This window comes from Mustela putorius, unplaced genomic scaffold, assembly GCF_011764305.1.
Source record: "Mustela putorius furo isolate JIRA1106 unplaced genomic scaffold, ASM1176430v1.1 tig00000253_pilon_pilon_pilon, whole genome shotgun sequence".
Lineage (NCBI taxonomy): Eukaryota > Metazoa > Chordata > Mammalia > Carnivora > Mustelidae > Mustela > Mustela putorius.
The window spans coordinates 8008406-8025831 of NW_025421329.1; the positions used below are offsets into that span (position 1 = coordinate 8008406).

Here is a 17426-nt window from a genome sequence, read left to right on the forward strand (position 1 = left end):
TGCTATGTATCTGCCGTAATGCAGGCTTCTAATCCTGCAGCCTATCTCCATATAAATGATTCTGTTCAAGACCATAGATGTTTTCTTCACTAAAAGCAGTAAAGCTCTTTTAGATGAAATGTCTAAAAACATCTTGTAATAACTTGGAGCATGCTGGCAAGAGTAGTCACTTGTGACTATGTGTGAAACCCCCTCAGCCAGTCGATATTGTAATAAGCAAAAATGGTAGCATCACTCCATTATTCAGAGAAGCCAACAGCGTGCTTGTTCCTTAGGCTGCAGCATTCATTAAGAAAAGCTTACTGGGCTGAAAGCTGGAAACAGATGATAACGGGATATGATTTTCATATTTAATGCTTTCCTTGGAAGAGTATGTGTGCTACAGATTGATAGAAGAACCAACTGCTACTTTACTAAAAGACTTTCAGGTTTGCCCTATAGCTACCGATGGAATCATTCAGCCAAGAAATTAACTTTTTCTCCTTTTACCTGCTTTATATATCTGCTAAGCAGGCTGCCTGGCTGCCAGTAAATGTTATTATGCAGTTAACTGTTTGGTATTTAAGACTCTTATCAGAAAAGAAACAGAGGCCACACTATTTTGTTTTTATAGTAGGAGGAAGGTTTTAGTTTTCCTTTTTTCCATGCATTAGCAGGCATTAATCTGAGTTTATAGGAAGTTTTAGTTTTCCCTCCCAAAGATTAAAAAGTTAAAAAACCTAGAATTTAGAGCATTCTTTAAACCGTAAGATACAAAACACCAAATCCCAGCAACCTTGACCTATATAAAAAGGCCTTTAATGATAAATGATTTCTGTACCATTAGATGTGCGCCAAATGTGGTATGATGTGATAGACTTCTAAATCATTCAGGCAGTTTTTCTGTTTGACATTGGGTCATGAAATAATTGATGTGTTTTTAATCTATAAACTGGTTTGTTCTTTCTAGGCCATTCCTGATAAACGCATTCTTAGTACAGCATTGTCAATGGTACTTAAGTAAAATGGGAGACTTTTTTTTTCTATTTACACTACTGATTCCTTACCTTACATATAGTTATGTAGTCTCCTTTTAAGTTATATTTAAAATTAGGACAAGAGACATGCAGCTGACAACCCCTTATAGATGTTACATATAATAATTAGAAGAGAAGTAGTTCCCTTTATACTGAAAAGTGTCATCTCCTTAAAAGCTTTGATTGTTGATTGTACATAAGAATCAATTAGGTAACATCTTGAGAAATTTGTATCTTGCCTTTTTCAATTTACTATTGATGTTCCATCAATTAAAAGGTAAATACATTTCAGTAAAATGATGTGTTAATCCTTCTTCTATACTAATTCCAGAACAGTTCCTTATCATATGAGCTACCTTTTTTTTCCCCCCAGTGGAAATCCACACATCTCTTCTTTACACAGTCAAATGAATTCGTCTCTGTTCCCAGAGTTGTCAGTCTTCGGGCATGGGCTGGAAGCACACAGTATAGTGTCACTGGTTAAAGTCAATAAACAGGTTTTGAGCAAGAGATTTGTGTGAGGAGCCACGGTTGATCCCCTTATGAATTCCACAGTGTTTCCCTTCAAGGAGATGTCCTTTCTAAGGCACAGGATAGTATGTGATAAAGGCCAGTGACATGAGGTAGGCATGTGCTTCATAAAGAAATAAAGGTATGCTTCCACTGACAGGAGTAGCCCAAGGCTTGATGGAGGAGGTGGTGATTGGCCTATTGTGTAGGATGGGAAGGATGTCAGTGGGAATATGGTAGGAATTCTAAGGTTTGGAGATGTTATGAGGAAAGGAGCAGGAGCAGGAAAGCCCAGTGGTTAATTGTTTGGCCTGGCTAACATCTAATGTTCTTGTAGGGAAGTGGTAGACAATGAACTTGAAAAGTTACATTATGGAGCTAAATATATTTCAGTAAAATCGTGAATTAGGTCATCCTTCATATACTATTTCAAGAACAATTCTTTATCATATGAGTTACATTTTTTTCCCAGTGGAAATACAATATCTCTTCTTTAGACAGTCAAATGAGTTTGTCTCTTCCCAGAGTTGTCCGTCTTCAGGGACTGGCAGTTAATTATTATTTGTACCAGGTTAAGGATTGAGATTTCCTCCTGGAATTGTGTATATGCATACGTGTGTGTGTTTGTCTGTGTGTGTTATGGGCAGGTTAAGGCAGGACTTGTGGACAGAGCAGTGTCATCCCCAGTGCGCAGGTGCGGAAAGATGCCAGCCATGCAGGAGGAACTAGAGGAAGGAGTTGGTAGAACTGAAGATATTAGGGTTTGTTCAGACAGGAAGAGTTAAGAGCCGAAATTGGGGCTACCACTGAAGTGGAAAACACTAATGAAGGGGAGAGGATATATCAAATTAGTGATAATTCTGAATTATAAAAAGGTATGTCTTTTAAATGGTTGTGTACCTTTCAACCATTGGAGTAACTTGGATATTCTACTAAGAAAAGTCATGAAGTAGTGGTTGTCCATCTTCTCAAGGTAAAACTCTAGCTCAGTTTCATAATAAGACATCCAAAGTCTTGATGCATCCAGTGGCTATTCTTCAGGGTCATGTGTTCTCTCTCTCTTTTTTTTTTTTTTTTAAGATTTTGTTTATTTATTTGACAGAGAGACAGTGAGAGAGAGCGAACACAAGTGGGAGGAGTGGGAGAGTGAGAAGCAGGCTCCCCGCAGAGCAGGGAGCCTGATGTGGGGCTCCACCCTGGAACCCTGGGATCATGACCTGAGCCAAAGGCAGACACTTAATGACCGAGCCACCCAGGCAACCCGGGGTCATGTATTCTCTTAAGAGAATTAGTGATTGGTCTACTCATTCCCCAAACTTGTTACCAGTATTAGTTTACTTAGCAAATTTTTGTTTCTTGGTTAACAGCAAAGAGACAAATTTCAAGTCCCCATTTGAATCCTCACAGATTTTACTATAATTTAATAATCCTTTTCCTATATTATACATTGCATTTTTTTAGTTTTTGGGGGAGTAAACTCTAATTCTGTTGGTCTTGAGACATGTTCTTATTGCTCAGTTACTTTTTAAAAAAAGATTTTATTAATTTATTTGACAGAGAGAGATCACAAATAGGCAGAGAGGCAGGCAGAGAGAGAGGGGGAAGCAGGCTCCCTGCTGAGCAGAGACCCCAATGTGGGGCTTGATCCCAGGACCTGGAGATCATGACCTGAGCCGAAGGCAGAGGCTTAACCCACTGAGCCACCCAAGCGCCCCTCTAGTTGCTCAGTTTTTCTTATGAGTGGTGACCAAAGAATATACATAAAAACACATTATACCATGAGAGATAGAGATGGCATTTGTGAATATAAATTTGAGTATAAATTTGGGGTTGTGAAGTTTCTTTGAACTATTGTACTATGAAACATATTCTACTAAAAGTAGAAGAAGTGAAATGGATACTTCACAGCAGGATTATACTATGCGTGGCCTGGGTGGAGAGACATGGAGGACCCTTTCATCATAGGACGTAAGTTCAAATTGGAGAGTTCCATTTCACCATTGTAAACCTTCCCGCATGGGTCATATGGAGAAATGGTTATATGTTGTTATTTCTACTTCTGATACTAATAATAGCAGTGGGTAATGATCATTGCATACTTATTCTGTGCCAGCTGCTAGATGAAGTACTACTTTATATTCATCAGCTCATTTAATCTTCTCAACAATCCTGGAAGTAGATGCTGTTGTTGTCTTCATTTTATGGGAAGGCTCAGAGAGGTTAATTAACTTGCCTAAGACTACACAGTGAGGTGGAGCCACAACTCAAAACCAGACCATTTTGCTTTGGCATCCATGCTATTAGCTATCTTGCTGCCCCGTCATCTAGGTTGGTGTGGGTGAGATGCTCTTCCAAAGTTGGGAGAAATTTCTGATCCAGATGAAAACAGCCTAACCACATCATGCAAAATATTTCAGTTACCCATTTAGATGCTGTATCTGTACCTAACCTTGGCAGAGTAAAATGGTCTCAATATTCCAGCTGCATCAGGTGAGCCAAGGAAAGCGGAGTGCCTGTCTCTGAACTGTTCATGTTTTCATTAAAAGGTGCATCTGCTTGAGTTGGCTTGGTGGAGCTCTACTGAAGAAGAACTTCCAAGTCAGAAGACAGATGTGCACCTTGTGCCATGTTGGAGCCATGTCAGGAGAGGTGGTGGAGCTGTGGTTGGGAGCAGCCCCGCTGCAGGGGAGGCACCAGACAGGGAAGGCGCCCCCATGTTTCGTAGTGGGAATGGTTCTACTCCCAGAGGGCAGACTGCAGCTCCTGAGATCTGAGCAGTTTTTATAGGACCAAGGCAGCCACTGTGGGGCCTGGGCTCATCTCCAAGGGGTAAAGTGATCAGTGTCATGGAGGAGACACACAATTGAAATAAACTTCATGGCAAGGAGAAAGCCATCATAAGACTATCCCAAAGTACCCATATTTAAAGAGGAAATAACTTAGGTTGGAATCTCCTGGAAGCAGATCCTGAGATAAGTATTGGAATGTAGGTGGATTATTTGGGAGGTGGTTCCAAGAACCTCATATAGAGGAGAGAGGAAAGCCACACGGCTAGTGGTATGTGACTGAGTAGGTTATCACTGTGAGCAACTGGAACTTGGTCCCATCAGTGAAGCTTGGACGACTGTGTTGCATACACCTCAGTGTCCTCACACTTGGGAGCAGGAAAGAGAGGGGTTTATTCCTTAACGCCTCTCTGTCACTGACTGAATGTTGTGTCTGGCTCCTCTCCTGGCTGCTGTACCTCAGTGAGGGGAGCTCCCAGCCCAGGAGGAGCTGTGGGCATGTACTAGGATGGCGAAGTTCCTGCGGAAACGAGTCTGACCCTGTCATATCTGCTACTGGAAAGAACAGTGCTGGGAAGGGGATATAAGAGTTGAGATATTGCTCTAATTTATCTATATAAGCCCCAATTTCTTATCCTTAGGGGCCCACAGTGCTTCGTTCACCAGCAGTCTCCTTGAACCACTGCTCAATTAGAAAGAGTGCAAGAATCTCTCTAAAGTAGGGCACTGAGTGCTTGCCCAGGTTTGTTGTACCTTGCTTGTCATGGTGACCCACCCTCAGCTGTTGCCATCATCAAAGTTGTGACTTTATTTGACAAGTCCAAAGGTTTTCAGCTGGACCTCTTTGATCTGAATAGTTTTTTTATTTGTATGTGTTTCTAGTCGTAAAACAATTGACAATTAAGCTGAATTACACAAATAGTTTTTTCAAATCCTGGCCCTAAAACTAGATACGCAGATCTTTTTTCAGGAGAGGCTAGAAATGCTCTTCTCTCCAGGCTTACTAGACTGTGAGCTCCTGCACATTAGGGTCTAGACCCCATCCACTGCTCTACCTAGTGAGTGGTAGCAGCCTGCCAGTCCACAGTGAGAAACAGGAGAGAGATAATTCTCCTTGCACAAGATGTGTACCCCATTCCACTGGATTTCAAAGACAGGTAAAGTTTTATCCTTTCTTTTGAGGATACCTCCCAAGTGGGCAATATGGCTCAGATTAACAGCTAACACTTACATTGGTCTTACTTTCAGGGGCTGTTCTAAGAATTTATATTATACGTCTATAAATATATTTGAATATACAGACATACATATACTCATTACAACAACTTTACAAAGTAAGGTTTATTTTTTAATTTTTTAAAAGATTTTTAATTTTATTTATTTGACAGAGAGAGAGAGAGAGAGATCACAAGTAGGCAGAGAGGCAGGCAGAGGGGGAGGGGGGAACAGGCACCCTGCTAAAGCAGAGAGCCCGATACGGGGCTCAATCCCAGGACCCCGAGATCGTGACCTGAGCTGAAGGCAGAGGCTTTAACCCCTTGAGCCACCCAGGCACCCCAAGATTTGTTTTTATACCCATTTTACAGGTTAGGCGATGGAGGCCCCCCAAAATTAAGGATCGCTTAACTGGTCGGTGGCAGAGCCTTAACTAATAAATATATCAACTTGCTTCTCAATTACTGAAAGAAAGGTTTCACTTAGGACAAGGGGGGACAAAAGCCTCTCTGGAAGGGACTTAGCCTCTTTCTCACAGTCAAGAATGAAAATAACCATATTTTTTAAACTCTCCTTTTATGGAGATATTTGGCTACACAACTATCTTCCTTTGCTCTCTCTGTGGTATAATTATGTAACAAGTGTGTTATATGTCAAAGGCTCTTACAAGTAAGAAAAGTGCACATATATGTACATATCTTGTAGTGGAGTGATAGAGAAAAGAAAAAGTAAAGGAAACAGGAAAAGGAAACCTAAGTTGACTTAGCAAGAGGAAGATAAATTTTTGTGGAAAACACTGTTTCTTTTCTCCCTTTGATGGTACAAGGGATTACAGAAATCTCCACAGGAGAACAAATATTGACTTCTTATTCTTTAAAAGATTTTCTAAACTTCATATACTTATATTCTATGAAGTACTGTGTTATTAGAAAAAAATGAATCAGCACTACAACTTTTTTGGAAAGGAACCTGGCAGTAATTATCATAATTAAATATATAGCTGACCCTTGAACAACATGGGTTTGAGTTGTCAAGTCCACTTATATGCAGATTTTTAAAAATAAATTTATGTACAGTACTATAAATGTACTTTCCTTATGATTTTCTTTTCTCTGGCTTGTGTTATTTTAACAATACAGCATATAACACATGTAACATACAAAAATAGGTGTTAATCTACTGTTTATGTTATAGAAAAGGCTTCTGGTCAGTAGTCAGTCAATATAGTTTAGTGTTAGTACTCTAATAGTCTGGTCTAGTAATCTAGTCAGTACAAGTAGTTAAAGTTTTGAGTGAGTCAGAAGTTATATACAGATTTTTGACTGTGCAGGGGGTTGGCTGTACACATATGCTTTTTGCCAGCCATCCAACTTTTGGTAATCTATCCTCAAAATAGAAGCTCCACGGGCACTTGGATGACTCAGCTGGTTAAACATCTGACTAGTGATTTCTGTTCAGATCATAATTTCATGGGTCATAGGATTCAGCACCGAGTTGGCCTCTGTGCTCAGCAAGGAGTCTGCTTGAGAATTTCTCTCTCTCTTCCTCTGCCTCTTCCACACTGCTTGCACTTGTGTGTGTGTGTGCTTTCTCTCTCAAATAAATTAATTAAAAAAAGAAATAGAAGCTCTAGTTCATTTAGTAATCTAATATAGTTTAAAAAAAAAAGGTTGAGGAAGGGATGAGCATTTTAGGAAGAAAGATGCTGCCTGTGGATGGGATTGCTCTTTGAATTGTAGTGTGTGAGTTGCCTCTGTCCTCACTCACATCTCTCAAAATTAGAAAGTGGAGGTGGCACAATGCCTTTCTAATGTAGTTCTGCACATTTCTTTTTGAACAGGAACCTCTAAGAAACACAGTTATATCTTGAGCCACCCTGTATGGGCAAATACAGGGCATATTAAGAAAGGGCTGTTGTCTTGATATTCTCAGATACTTGTTAAGCTTCTCTTCTTGAAAATCATTGCTTTGTGCTGTTTTATTCAAGCACTTCTGTAGGCCTGCAGATAATGGGGGAAAGGACGGTGCTGGTGTGTGTGTTTATTTTTTGAAGATCAGCTATTGGTAGCATTTAGGAATGCTAAATTTTGGTTGAAGTTTCTGTCTGCTTTTCTCCTACTTTTCCCATTTACCATACATAGACTCGATTTATTTTTTAGGCAGAGGTTCCATTTAGAGTCTATTTTAGTACGTCTGATTTTGTACTGGTTGAATTTAGTAGGAAATTAGTTGTAGACTTATAATTTATTATTAGAGATTTTTGTATTTGTTTTTCAAAAAAGCTGTGGCTCAGTAACACAGTTTGAGTCTCACTGATATCATTTAGAGTATTGTAGCACAAGAGATGGGCATTGGAGTCCTCCTGTGAAGGTCTGAATCCTGTGATCAAGAGCAAATTGTTCAACCTTGCTAACTAAGTCTCATAAGAGCAGGGAAATAGTAATCATTGTTGTGAGGATGGAAAAAAGGTAATGAATAGAAATCTGCTTGACACCCAGTAAGTGCTTGACAGATTTTCACTGATCCTGCTACTGCTCTCACCGTCGTCCCCATCATCTCCATCTTTGGTCTCTACCAGGCTAGCCATTATTTTGTACTGACTTCTTGCCACTCATCTAGGATGCTGAAGACACCAGATCTGGGGATGGAGAGGCTACCTATGAATTAAAGAAATGGGACATAAAGACAAGGATGACAGCTTGTAACCAATTGATGTTGTAGTAGTGATTTACCCAACAAAATTACTTACAGAACATACCTTAGAAGCCCAAATTTAATGGATCCATTTTAAAATTAAGACAGTTCCAACAACTACTAGATTTAATAGCTAGAGATGCCTCTTTTAAAAATTTGATTGTGTCTATAATTTATCACAGTGGCAAAATGAAAGAAGTGGTAAGTGTTGGCATGATGTCTTAGGTCAGGTGACCATAACAAAATGTCACAGACTGAGGGCTTAAATAATAGAAATTTATTTTCAGGTGCCTGGGTGGCTCAGTTGTTGGGTGTCTGTCTGCCTTTGGCTCAGGTCATGATCCGGGACCTGGAAAAGAGCCCTGCATTGGGCTCCCTGCTCGGCGGAGATCCTGCTTCACTTTCTCCCACTTTCCCTGCCTGTGTTCCCTCTCTCGTTGCCTCTCTCTCTGTCAAAAAATGCATAAAATCTTTTAAAAAGTTATTTTCTCACAATTCTGGAAGCTGAAAGTCTAGGGTCAGGGTGCCAGCAGAGTTGGTTTCTCTCTTTGGGTTGCAGATGACTGCCCCTTTTCTGTGTCCTCATATGGCCTCTCTACTTTGTGCATTTGTGTGGAGAAGGATCTCTGGTATCTCCTCCTCTTATGAGGACATGTCCTATTGGAGTAGTGCCCCGGCCTTATGAACTCATTTAACCTTAATCACCCTTACCTTAAAGGTCCCATCTTTGAATAGTCACACTGGGAATTAGGGCTTCAACATAAGAATTTGGGGAGGGGGACACACAATTCTGTTTATAACACATAGTAAAGTAAAAATAGTTCCTTCAGGATTGTTATTTGTACATTTTTAAAAAGATTTTATTTGAGAGAGTGAGTAAGAGAGAAAGCACATGAGCAGGGGTAGAGGTTCAGGGAGAAGCAGATTCCTCTCCTGAGTAGGCAGCCCAACATGGGACTGGATCCCAGTACGCTGGGATCATGACCTGAGCCAAAGGCATCTAGATGCTTACCCAACTGAGCTACCAGGCGCCCCTGTGTGTAAATTTTTATTAAGGGAGTTTTTTAAATCTCAGTGTGACTGGGACACCCGGGTGGCTCAGTCAGGTAAGTGCCTGCCTTTGACTCAGGTCATGATCCCAGGGTTCTGGGATCAAGTTGCATGTCCTGCTCCTTGCTCATCAGGGAACCTGCTTCTCCCTCTGCCTGCTGTGCTCGCTCTCTCCCTCTCTCTCTGACAAATGAATAAATATAATCTTTAAAAAGAAATCCCAATGTGGAGTGCCTGGGTGGCTTCTGCAGAAGCTTCTGCCTTCTGCTCAGGTCATGGTCTCGGGGTCCTGGAATGGAGCCCTGGATCAGGCACTCTGCTCAGCTTACCCTCTCCCCTCCCCCGCCTCCAGTGCTTTGCCTACTTTTGATATCTCTCTTTCTCTCTGTCAAATAAATAAAATCTTTTTTAAAAATCTCAATATGACTTAAAGACTTGCTTACCTAGAAATTAAAAGTATTACTGTACTGTGTGAAAGCTGGAAATTGCTCTGATAGCTCCATTTTCATTCTGCATTCATCCTGATACTTCTCAGTTGCCTCATCTGTGAAAAAAATAATAATATAGTAAGAAAAAAATTAATATTTTCTCATCATTTTGTAAGATGTGAAGTATAACATAAATATATTTTTTAAAGTACAATAATGGTTAAGATTTACCTGCTTTGACCACATTTTGTAAGATGTGAAGTATAACATAAATATATTTTTTTAAATACAATAATGGTTAAGATTTACCTGCTTTGACTGTATTTAGTAATTATTAACTAAGTCATCATTATAATAATTCATTAAAATTTTTTTAATTTAAACTCAGCTTAGTTAACATGTAGTATATTATTAGTTTCAGGGGTAGAATTAATGTGATTCATCAGTTGCACATGACACCCAATGTTCATTCCATCAAGTGCCCTCCTTAATGCCTATCACCCAGTTACCCCATCCCCTACCTACCTCCCCTCAACAAACCTTTTATGGTTTCCCTTCCTGTTTTAATCTTACTTTATTTTTCATCATTACAATAATTCTACAGTTGTTGATCTCTCCCTGTATATGTCCCCTCCCGTTACCCCAGTAAAGATGAAGTCCTGGTTTAAATGTTATCTACTGTTCACTCATGAGTATTTTCAGCCATATTCATTTGCTTTGCTATCACTTTCTACAACTCCTTTAAAATTTTTAGAGAAACTACAGGTGTATAGCTGTGTCGGGGAAAAGGAAGAACTGAACTGAAATCCTGAATTAGAGATTTACCTCAAGCACTGAGCTACAGAAAGTAATAGGAAGGCAGAGAAACATTGATCATTATGTCAGATCCTTAAATACTGATACATGCCCCTTCTTTTGGCAATAATGTCTATCTCTCAAAAACTTTTCAATTCCTAATATTATTCCAGTGTCAATAATAATGTGAAGCATGGCATTCTCTCTTCAGCTTCCCTGGCTTAGAAAATGCTTCTGAGACACATAACAATGTCAGAATTTTAAGATTAAAGACCACCCTATTTCCTGTTGCTAAGCAAACAAAATGACAGACTATTTTAAAAAGAAAAGAGGCACCTGTCTCACTGCCTGATCTCAGTGGAACGGGAAAGCTGCCAACACGCAGAAGCACAGCTTGTATTTTACTGGAGCCACTATTTTACTTTGCAAATGCTGAGCCAGTTCAAATGTAAGGTTGCCTAATAGCAAGCAGCAATTAATTTTTACAGGTTTCTTATAATACTTTTTTTGTTATAAAAGTTTACATAATTGCTGGTAGAAGTGTAAAATGGTGCAGTAGATAAGTGGTTGCCCAGGGCTGGCGGCTGGTCAGGGAGAATGGGGAGTGATTGCTAAAGGGTACAGGGTTTCTTTTGGGAATGATGATTGTGATGGCTACACATCTGTGATTATATGGAAACCCCTGAATTGTATACTTTAATAAAAGGATGAGTTTTATGGTCTGTGAATTATAGCTCAATAAACTTATTTTTAACGGTTTAGGTCAAGTTAAATTGGAAGAAGGAACAGTTGAGCAGAGCAATATTCATTTTCCTGGCACAATCCGACACAAACACATTTTAGTTTCTTTTTCCTATGTTAGATTTATCTTTATGTAGGTATAAGCATACTGAATATATAATTTTGGATTTTTTTTTCACTTGTTGTGTCTAAGCATTTCCCTTGTTACTCCATAGTCTTCATTTACCTCATTTTTGTGACTTCATAATCTTGCCCTGTTTTATGCAGTTTGTTTCATACTTTTCATGATTGTAAATATGCTGTGAATGAACTTGTCACATAGCTTTTTTTTTTTTTTCCTATTAGGCTTACTTCCTTGCGGAGTTTACCTGTAAAAGTACAGAGTCAAAGGCAATAAAGGTGTTTAGGACTTTTGATGCTGGATTCTTTCCTGTTTGCTATCAGAAGATTTTGCCTATTTATTTTGCTACCAACAATATAGGAATTTCTATTTCATATAACCTTCATCAATACTGGGGATTTTTTTTGTTATTTTTGTTTTATTTATTTTTTAATTGACATATAATATTTATACATTTAAGGTATATAACAGGTTAATTTGATACATTTATATATTGTAATATGATTGCTGTTGTGATAATTAGCACCTTTCATTACGTAATTACCATTTCCTTTCATTGGTTGGGATAATTGAGTTCTAGTCTCTGAGCAAGTTTGATGATTATAATATTGTCTATATTCACTATATTGTATATTAGGTCTCTAGGACTTATTTACTACTCATTGCATGTTTGTACCCTTAAATGGTATCCCCAATACCCCACATCTCAGGGGTTATTTTTTAAGTAAACTTTTTATTCTAGAATAATTTCAGATTTGCAGAAAAGTTGGAGACAGTACAGTTTCCTTGGATCCCTCACCCAGTTCACACAGTTATCAACAACCTACGTTACAGTGCAACATTTGTCAAATCTAAAAAATCTACTTAGGTATATACTGTTAACCAAACTCCAGACTTCATTCATATTTCACCAGTTTTTCCATCACTGTCCTTTTTCTGTTCTAGGACAAAACCCAGAATTGTATATAATAACTTTAATTTCTAAAATTTAATATTATGGTTTTAAAATGACATTGTATTATTGTCAGTCTGTTTTTAAAAAAAAATTTTTTTTAAGGTCAAGTTTTGTTTATTTGTTTGTTTAGATTTATTTATTTATTTGAGAGAGAGGGAGAGCATGAGCAGGGGAAGGGACAGAAGGAGGAGAGAGAATCATAAGCAGACTCCAAACTGACCTGAGCTGAAACCAAAAGTCAGACACTAAACCAACTAGGCACCCAGGTCCCCCAAGAGGTCATGTTTTAAAGGGAATATTTCTAATTATTCTGCTTGATAGTGGGAAGATTGGGGGTTAACTTCCATCCCAATAAATTTGCTTTATCAGAGTATTATTCCTGTTACTAAAAAACTAGAAGCATAGTTCTGTGGTCTTCCTGCAAAAAGTGCATAATCCAAACGTGAACATGAGGAAATATCAGTCAAACACACATTGAGAGATAGTCTACAAAGTAGCCAGCCTGTATTCTTAAAAAATGTCAAGGCCAAGAATGACAAAGACTAAAGAGCTGTTCCAGATTAAAGGAGACTCGAGAAGCATGGCTCTAGATTGGATCCTGAACCTAGGAGAAAAGGTAGCTATATAAAGACATTATTAGGCCAAGTGACAAAATTTGAATGTAGACTGTGGGATAGAAAATAGCACTTTATCAATGTTAAGTTTCCTGATTTTAATCATTGAACTGTGTCTGTTCATGAAGGAGGATGTCCCTATGCTTAGGAAATACACACTGAATTGCTTGGGGGAGAGGGACCAGGTATCTCCAATTTATCCTCAAATGGTTCAGGAAAAAATTGTGCATGTATGTGTCTGTGTGTGTATAAACATTCACATATATGTAGAGGGAGAGAGAGTGATAAATGGGCAAAATATAAACAATTGATAAATCTAGTTAAAAGATATAAGGGGAGTTTTTCTTATGATTCCTGCAACATTGAAATTATATCAGAAACTTAACCTTCCTCCCCCCAAAAACAACAACTAGAGATATAGCAGCAAAAACTTCCTATTGAGTCTCAAGAGATCCTCAAATGTAAGCTGTCTCTTTTGGTCCTACAGGTGAACAGATGTACCAACCCACAGATTTTTATTTTATGCATAATTAAGGGCCACCTTTTCATAACTCCTGATTTATTATAGTCTACTAAAATGCAATGTTCTTATTAATATCAGTAATTAGTAATTTGTTGAGGACCCACAGTTCCATATTCCAAAAAGTCTGGAATGCTTGGCAAAATTGGCACTTTATAACCATTTGCCATTGTAGAGATTTATAATTTCTCCTGTGTTTAGGAAGTACCCTTTGTTTTTTGTTTTGTTTTGTTTTGTTTTAAAGATTTTATTTATTTATTTGACAAAGAGAGAGAGATCACAAGTAGGCAGAGCAGCAGGCAGAGAGAGAGGGGGAAGCAAGCTCCCTGCTGAGCAGAGAGCCCAATGAGGGGCTCAGTCCCAGGAGCCTGAGATCATGACCTGAGCTGAAGGCAGAGGCTTAACCAACTGAGCCACCTAGGTGCCCCAGACGTACCCTTTGTTAACAGTACACTCTTGAATTGTTGTTGCTGTTTTTCACTTACTCTGGTTCTAGAAGCATTTACTATAAGTTAAATCATGATTACATGCTGCTTTTGTTGATTGTGTGGGTTACTACTTAGATATTGCGGTTTCTCTCTGTTTCTTGGCTCTTGGGGTTCTTTGTTCAGTGGAATGGACTTGGAGTCTTTGGCCTTTTAGTATACTGGTCAGAGGACTTAGAGAATTACTGGTTGAAAGGGTTAATCAGGGACACTTCCTTTGGCCCTCCCTAGGTGGCTTTCTCGTCTCCAAGACTTGCCCCCTCCTTTGCTTTACATTTTGGCCTTTATCAGACCAACAAAGGGGGAGGTGTGTACTCCCTGTGTTGGGTTAATAATCACTCAAATATTGGTTTATTAACACTCCCCAAGTGGGTCTTGAAAGTGAAAAATCAAAGGCCTCCCCAATTCACAAGTCTGATCATTGATTTGCCTCAAGTTTCACTAAGTGGCCTCAGCATATGGCCAGCTAAAGTTCTTCACAGTAGCCCATCACTTGAAGTCATGTATTTGAAAACGTTTTTTGAGCACATGAAAAATGATAGTAGTTGTTAGATTAAGACAATGGTAATAGATGATTTTCACCTGTTTTAAAATTTGTCTTTCTTCTTATATCAGCTTCTCAATTACGAAAGGAATAGAAGACAAATATTTGTATCACTGAATCAGGATGTTGATTATTATAATTTTGCTGTTTAACCAACCCATGTGAAACATTCTTAATAATGGCATGATGGCCTCTTTGGATGGTGAAATGGCAATATCCTGTAAGTCAGCTTTGACCCAACAATTTCAATTTCAGAAAGCTGTCTTGTTAATGTACTCCCATGTTTGTCTAGAGGCATACGCTCAATGATAATCACTGTAGCTTGGTTTAGAACGGTAGATGGTGGGAAACAAACCAAGGTCCATCAAAACAAGACTTGTTAAATAAATTATGGTATGTTTATAGAATAGGATAATATTCAGCTGCTGAAATTACAATGTAGTCTTGTTTCCGGTCCAACGTATAAGAAATTTGGAAGTCACCACACCACCCTAACAAGTAAAAAGCTGAACAAACCACATAATCAGCAACTCTTCTTAGATTTCTCAGAGAAGTGAGGTTACAGAGCAATCCGCTGCCTCTAAATTTGGAGAGATGAGCAAGGAATACAGAGAATCACAGTTTATTAGAGCAGAGCCGAAACCACTACAATAACCAGGGCCAGGTTGGAGAAATGAACTGTAATTGACAAATTGCCAGAGGCTCAGCATAGACAAGCCTGAGATAAAAATTCCAGGGAAATCAAGTCATAGTCCTTCTTTCCCCACTTCTGTGTTTTAACTCCAGGGAGCATTAACAGGTCTGCACAGTGAATATCAGAGAAAAATCCCCCTGTAATTCAGGGATGGGCAGGGGAAAAGTAACCATTTTTAAATATGTGAGAGAGTTCTGTTCTTAACAAGATCTGCCTTCAGGAGTCTATCTAGCCTTTTATGTGAAGAAAGGAAAATAATCAATTCCAGCCCCTTCTAGCCTTGAATTTTTAAAACTACTCTTTAAAAATGCCTTTAAAAAAGTCAGTAGACTGTAGAGGTATGGATATTTCTGGGCTCTGAATTCTGTTCCGTATATTTATATAATATATCTGTATGCCAGTAGAGTCTACAATTACCCTAGTTTTGTAGTAAGGTTTGAAGTGGGAAATATTACATCTCCAAGTTTGCTTTTTTTTTTTTTTTTGAAAATTGTTTTGCTTATTCTGGGCTCCTTTTATTTCCATATGAATTTTAGTGTTAGCTAGCCAATTTTTGTAAAACTGCCAGTTGGGATTTTGATAAAGATTGCATTGAATATATAGATCAATTTGGGAGTAAAATTGGTCGTCTTTACTACATAACTCTTATGTTCCTTGAAGACAGAATGTCTTTCCATTTATTTAAGCCTTCTTTAATTTCTTTCATCAATGTTCTATAGTTTTCAGTGTACAAGTCTTGCACTTACTTTTAAATTTATTCTGGGTTGCCTGGGTGGTTCAATCATTAAGCGTCTGCCTTCGACTCACGTTCATGATCTCAGGATCCTGGGTTCAAGCCCCACTTCGGGCTCCCTTCTCAATGGGAGGCCTGCTTCTCCCTCTCCCACTCCCCCTGTTTATGTTCCCTCTCTTGCTCTGTCCCTCTGTCAAATAAATAAAATCTTTAAAATCTAAAAAAACAAACAAATAAATAAATGTGTTCTTTTTTATGCTTTTTTATATTATTATATATAGAATTGTTTTTCTTTTTTTTTTAAGATTTTATTTATTTATTTGACAGACAGAGATCACACGTAGGCAGAGAGGCAGGCAGAGAGAGAGATAGGAGGAAGCAGGCTCCCCGCTGAGCAGAGAACACGATGTGGGACTCGATCCCAGGACCCTGGGATCATGACCTGATCCGAAGGCAGAGGCTTTAACCCACTGAGCCACCCAGGTGCCCCTAGAATTGTTTTCTGATTTCAGTTTCAAATAGTTAATTGCTAATATATAGAAATACATTTCTATTTGTATGTTGATCTTGTATCCTGCAACTTTGCTGAACTTATTACCTCTAATTGTTTCTTGTGATTCTTTAGGTTTTTCTTTATATGAGATCGTGTTATCAGCCAAGAGAGATAGTTTTACTTCTTCCTTTGAAATCTACATGCCTTCCATTTCTTTTTCTTGCCAATACTATTCTGCCTAGAATCTGTATATCTTGTTTAATAGAAATGGTGAACACAGACATGCTTGTGTTAATCCTGATCTTAGGGAGAAGTCTTTTAGTCTTTCACCATTAACTATGATGTTAACTATATGTTTCCCGTAGATGCACTTTATCATGTTGAGGGAGTTCCCTTTTATTCCTAGTTTGTATAGTGCTTTTTGTCATGAACATGTATTGGATTTTGTCAAATGCTTTTTCTTTGTCTATAGACATAAACTTTGGGGTTTTTTTCCCTTTAGTAAGATAGCATGTTATATTACTTGATTTTCATACGTTGAACAAACTTTTATTCCTGGCGTAAATCCTACATAGTCATGTGTATAATTCCTTTATGTGTTGCTGAATTCAGTTCTTTAGTATTTTGTTGAGAATTTTAACGTCTAGGGGAACCTGGGTGGCTCAGTGGGTTAAAGCCTCTGCCTTCAGCTCAGGTCGTGATCTCAGGGTCCTGGGATTAAGCCCCGCATCGGGCTCTCTGCTCAGCAGTGAACCTGCTTCTTCCACTTTCTGTCTCTGCCTGCCTGTCTGCCTACTTGTGATCTCTCTCTAATAAATAAATAGAATCTTTAAAAAAGAAAGAATTTTAACATCTGTATTCATAAGAAATATTGGTTTGTAGTTTTCCTTTTTTGAGACATCTTTATCTGGTTTTGGTGTTAGGGACTGGCCTCATAGAATGAGTTGAGGAGTATTTCTTCCTTGCCTGTTTTTAGAAGAGTTTGTGAAGGACTGGTGTTAACTCTTTAAACCTCTGGTAGGATTAACCAAT

The 17426-nt window shown here is 38.5% G+C and overlaps 1 protein-coding gene across 3 annotated transcripts in view; it reads left to right on the forward strand.

The window, feature by feature from the left end:
• Positions 1-17426, forward strand: part of KIZ (kizuna centrosomal protein) — a 129936-nt gene that overhangs the window by 21955 nt on the left and 90555 nt on the right. The gene's annotated exons all lie outside the window — the stretch shown is intronic.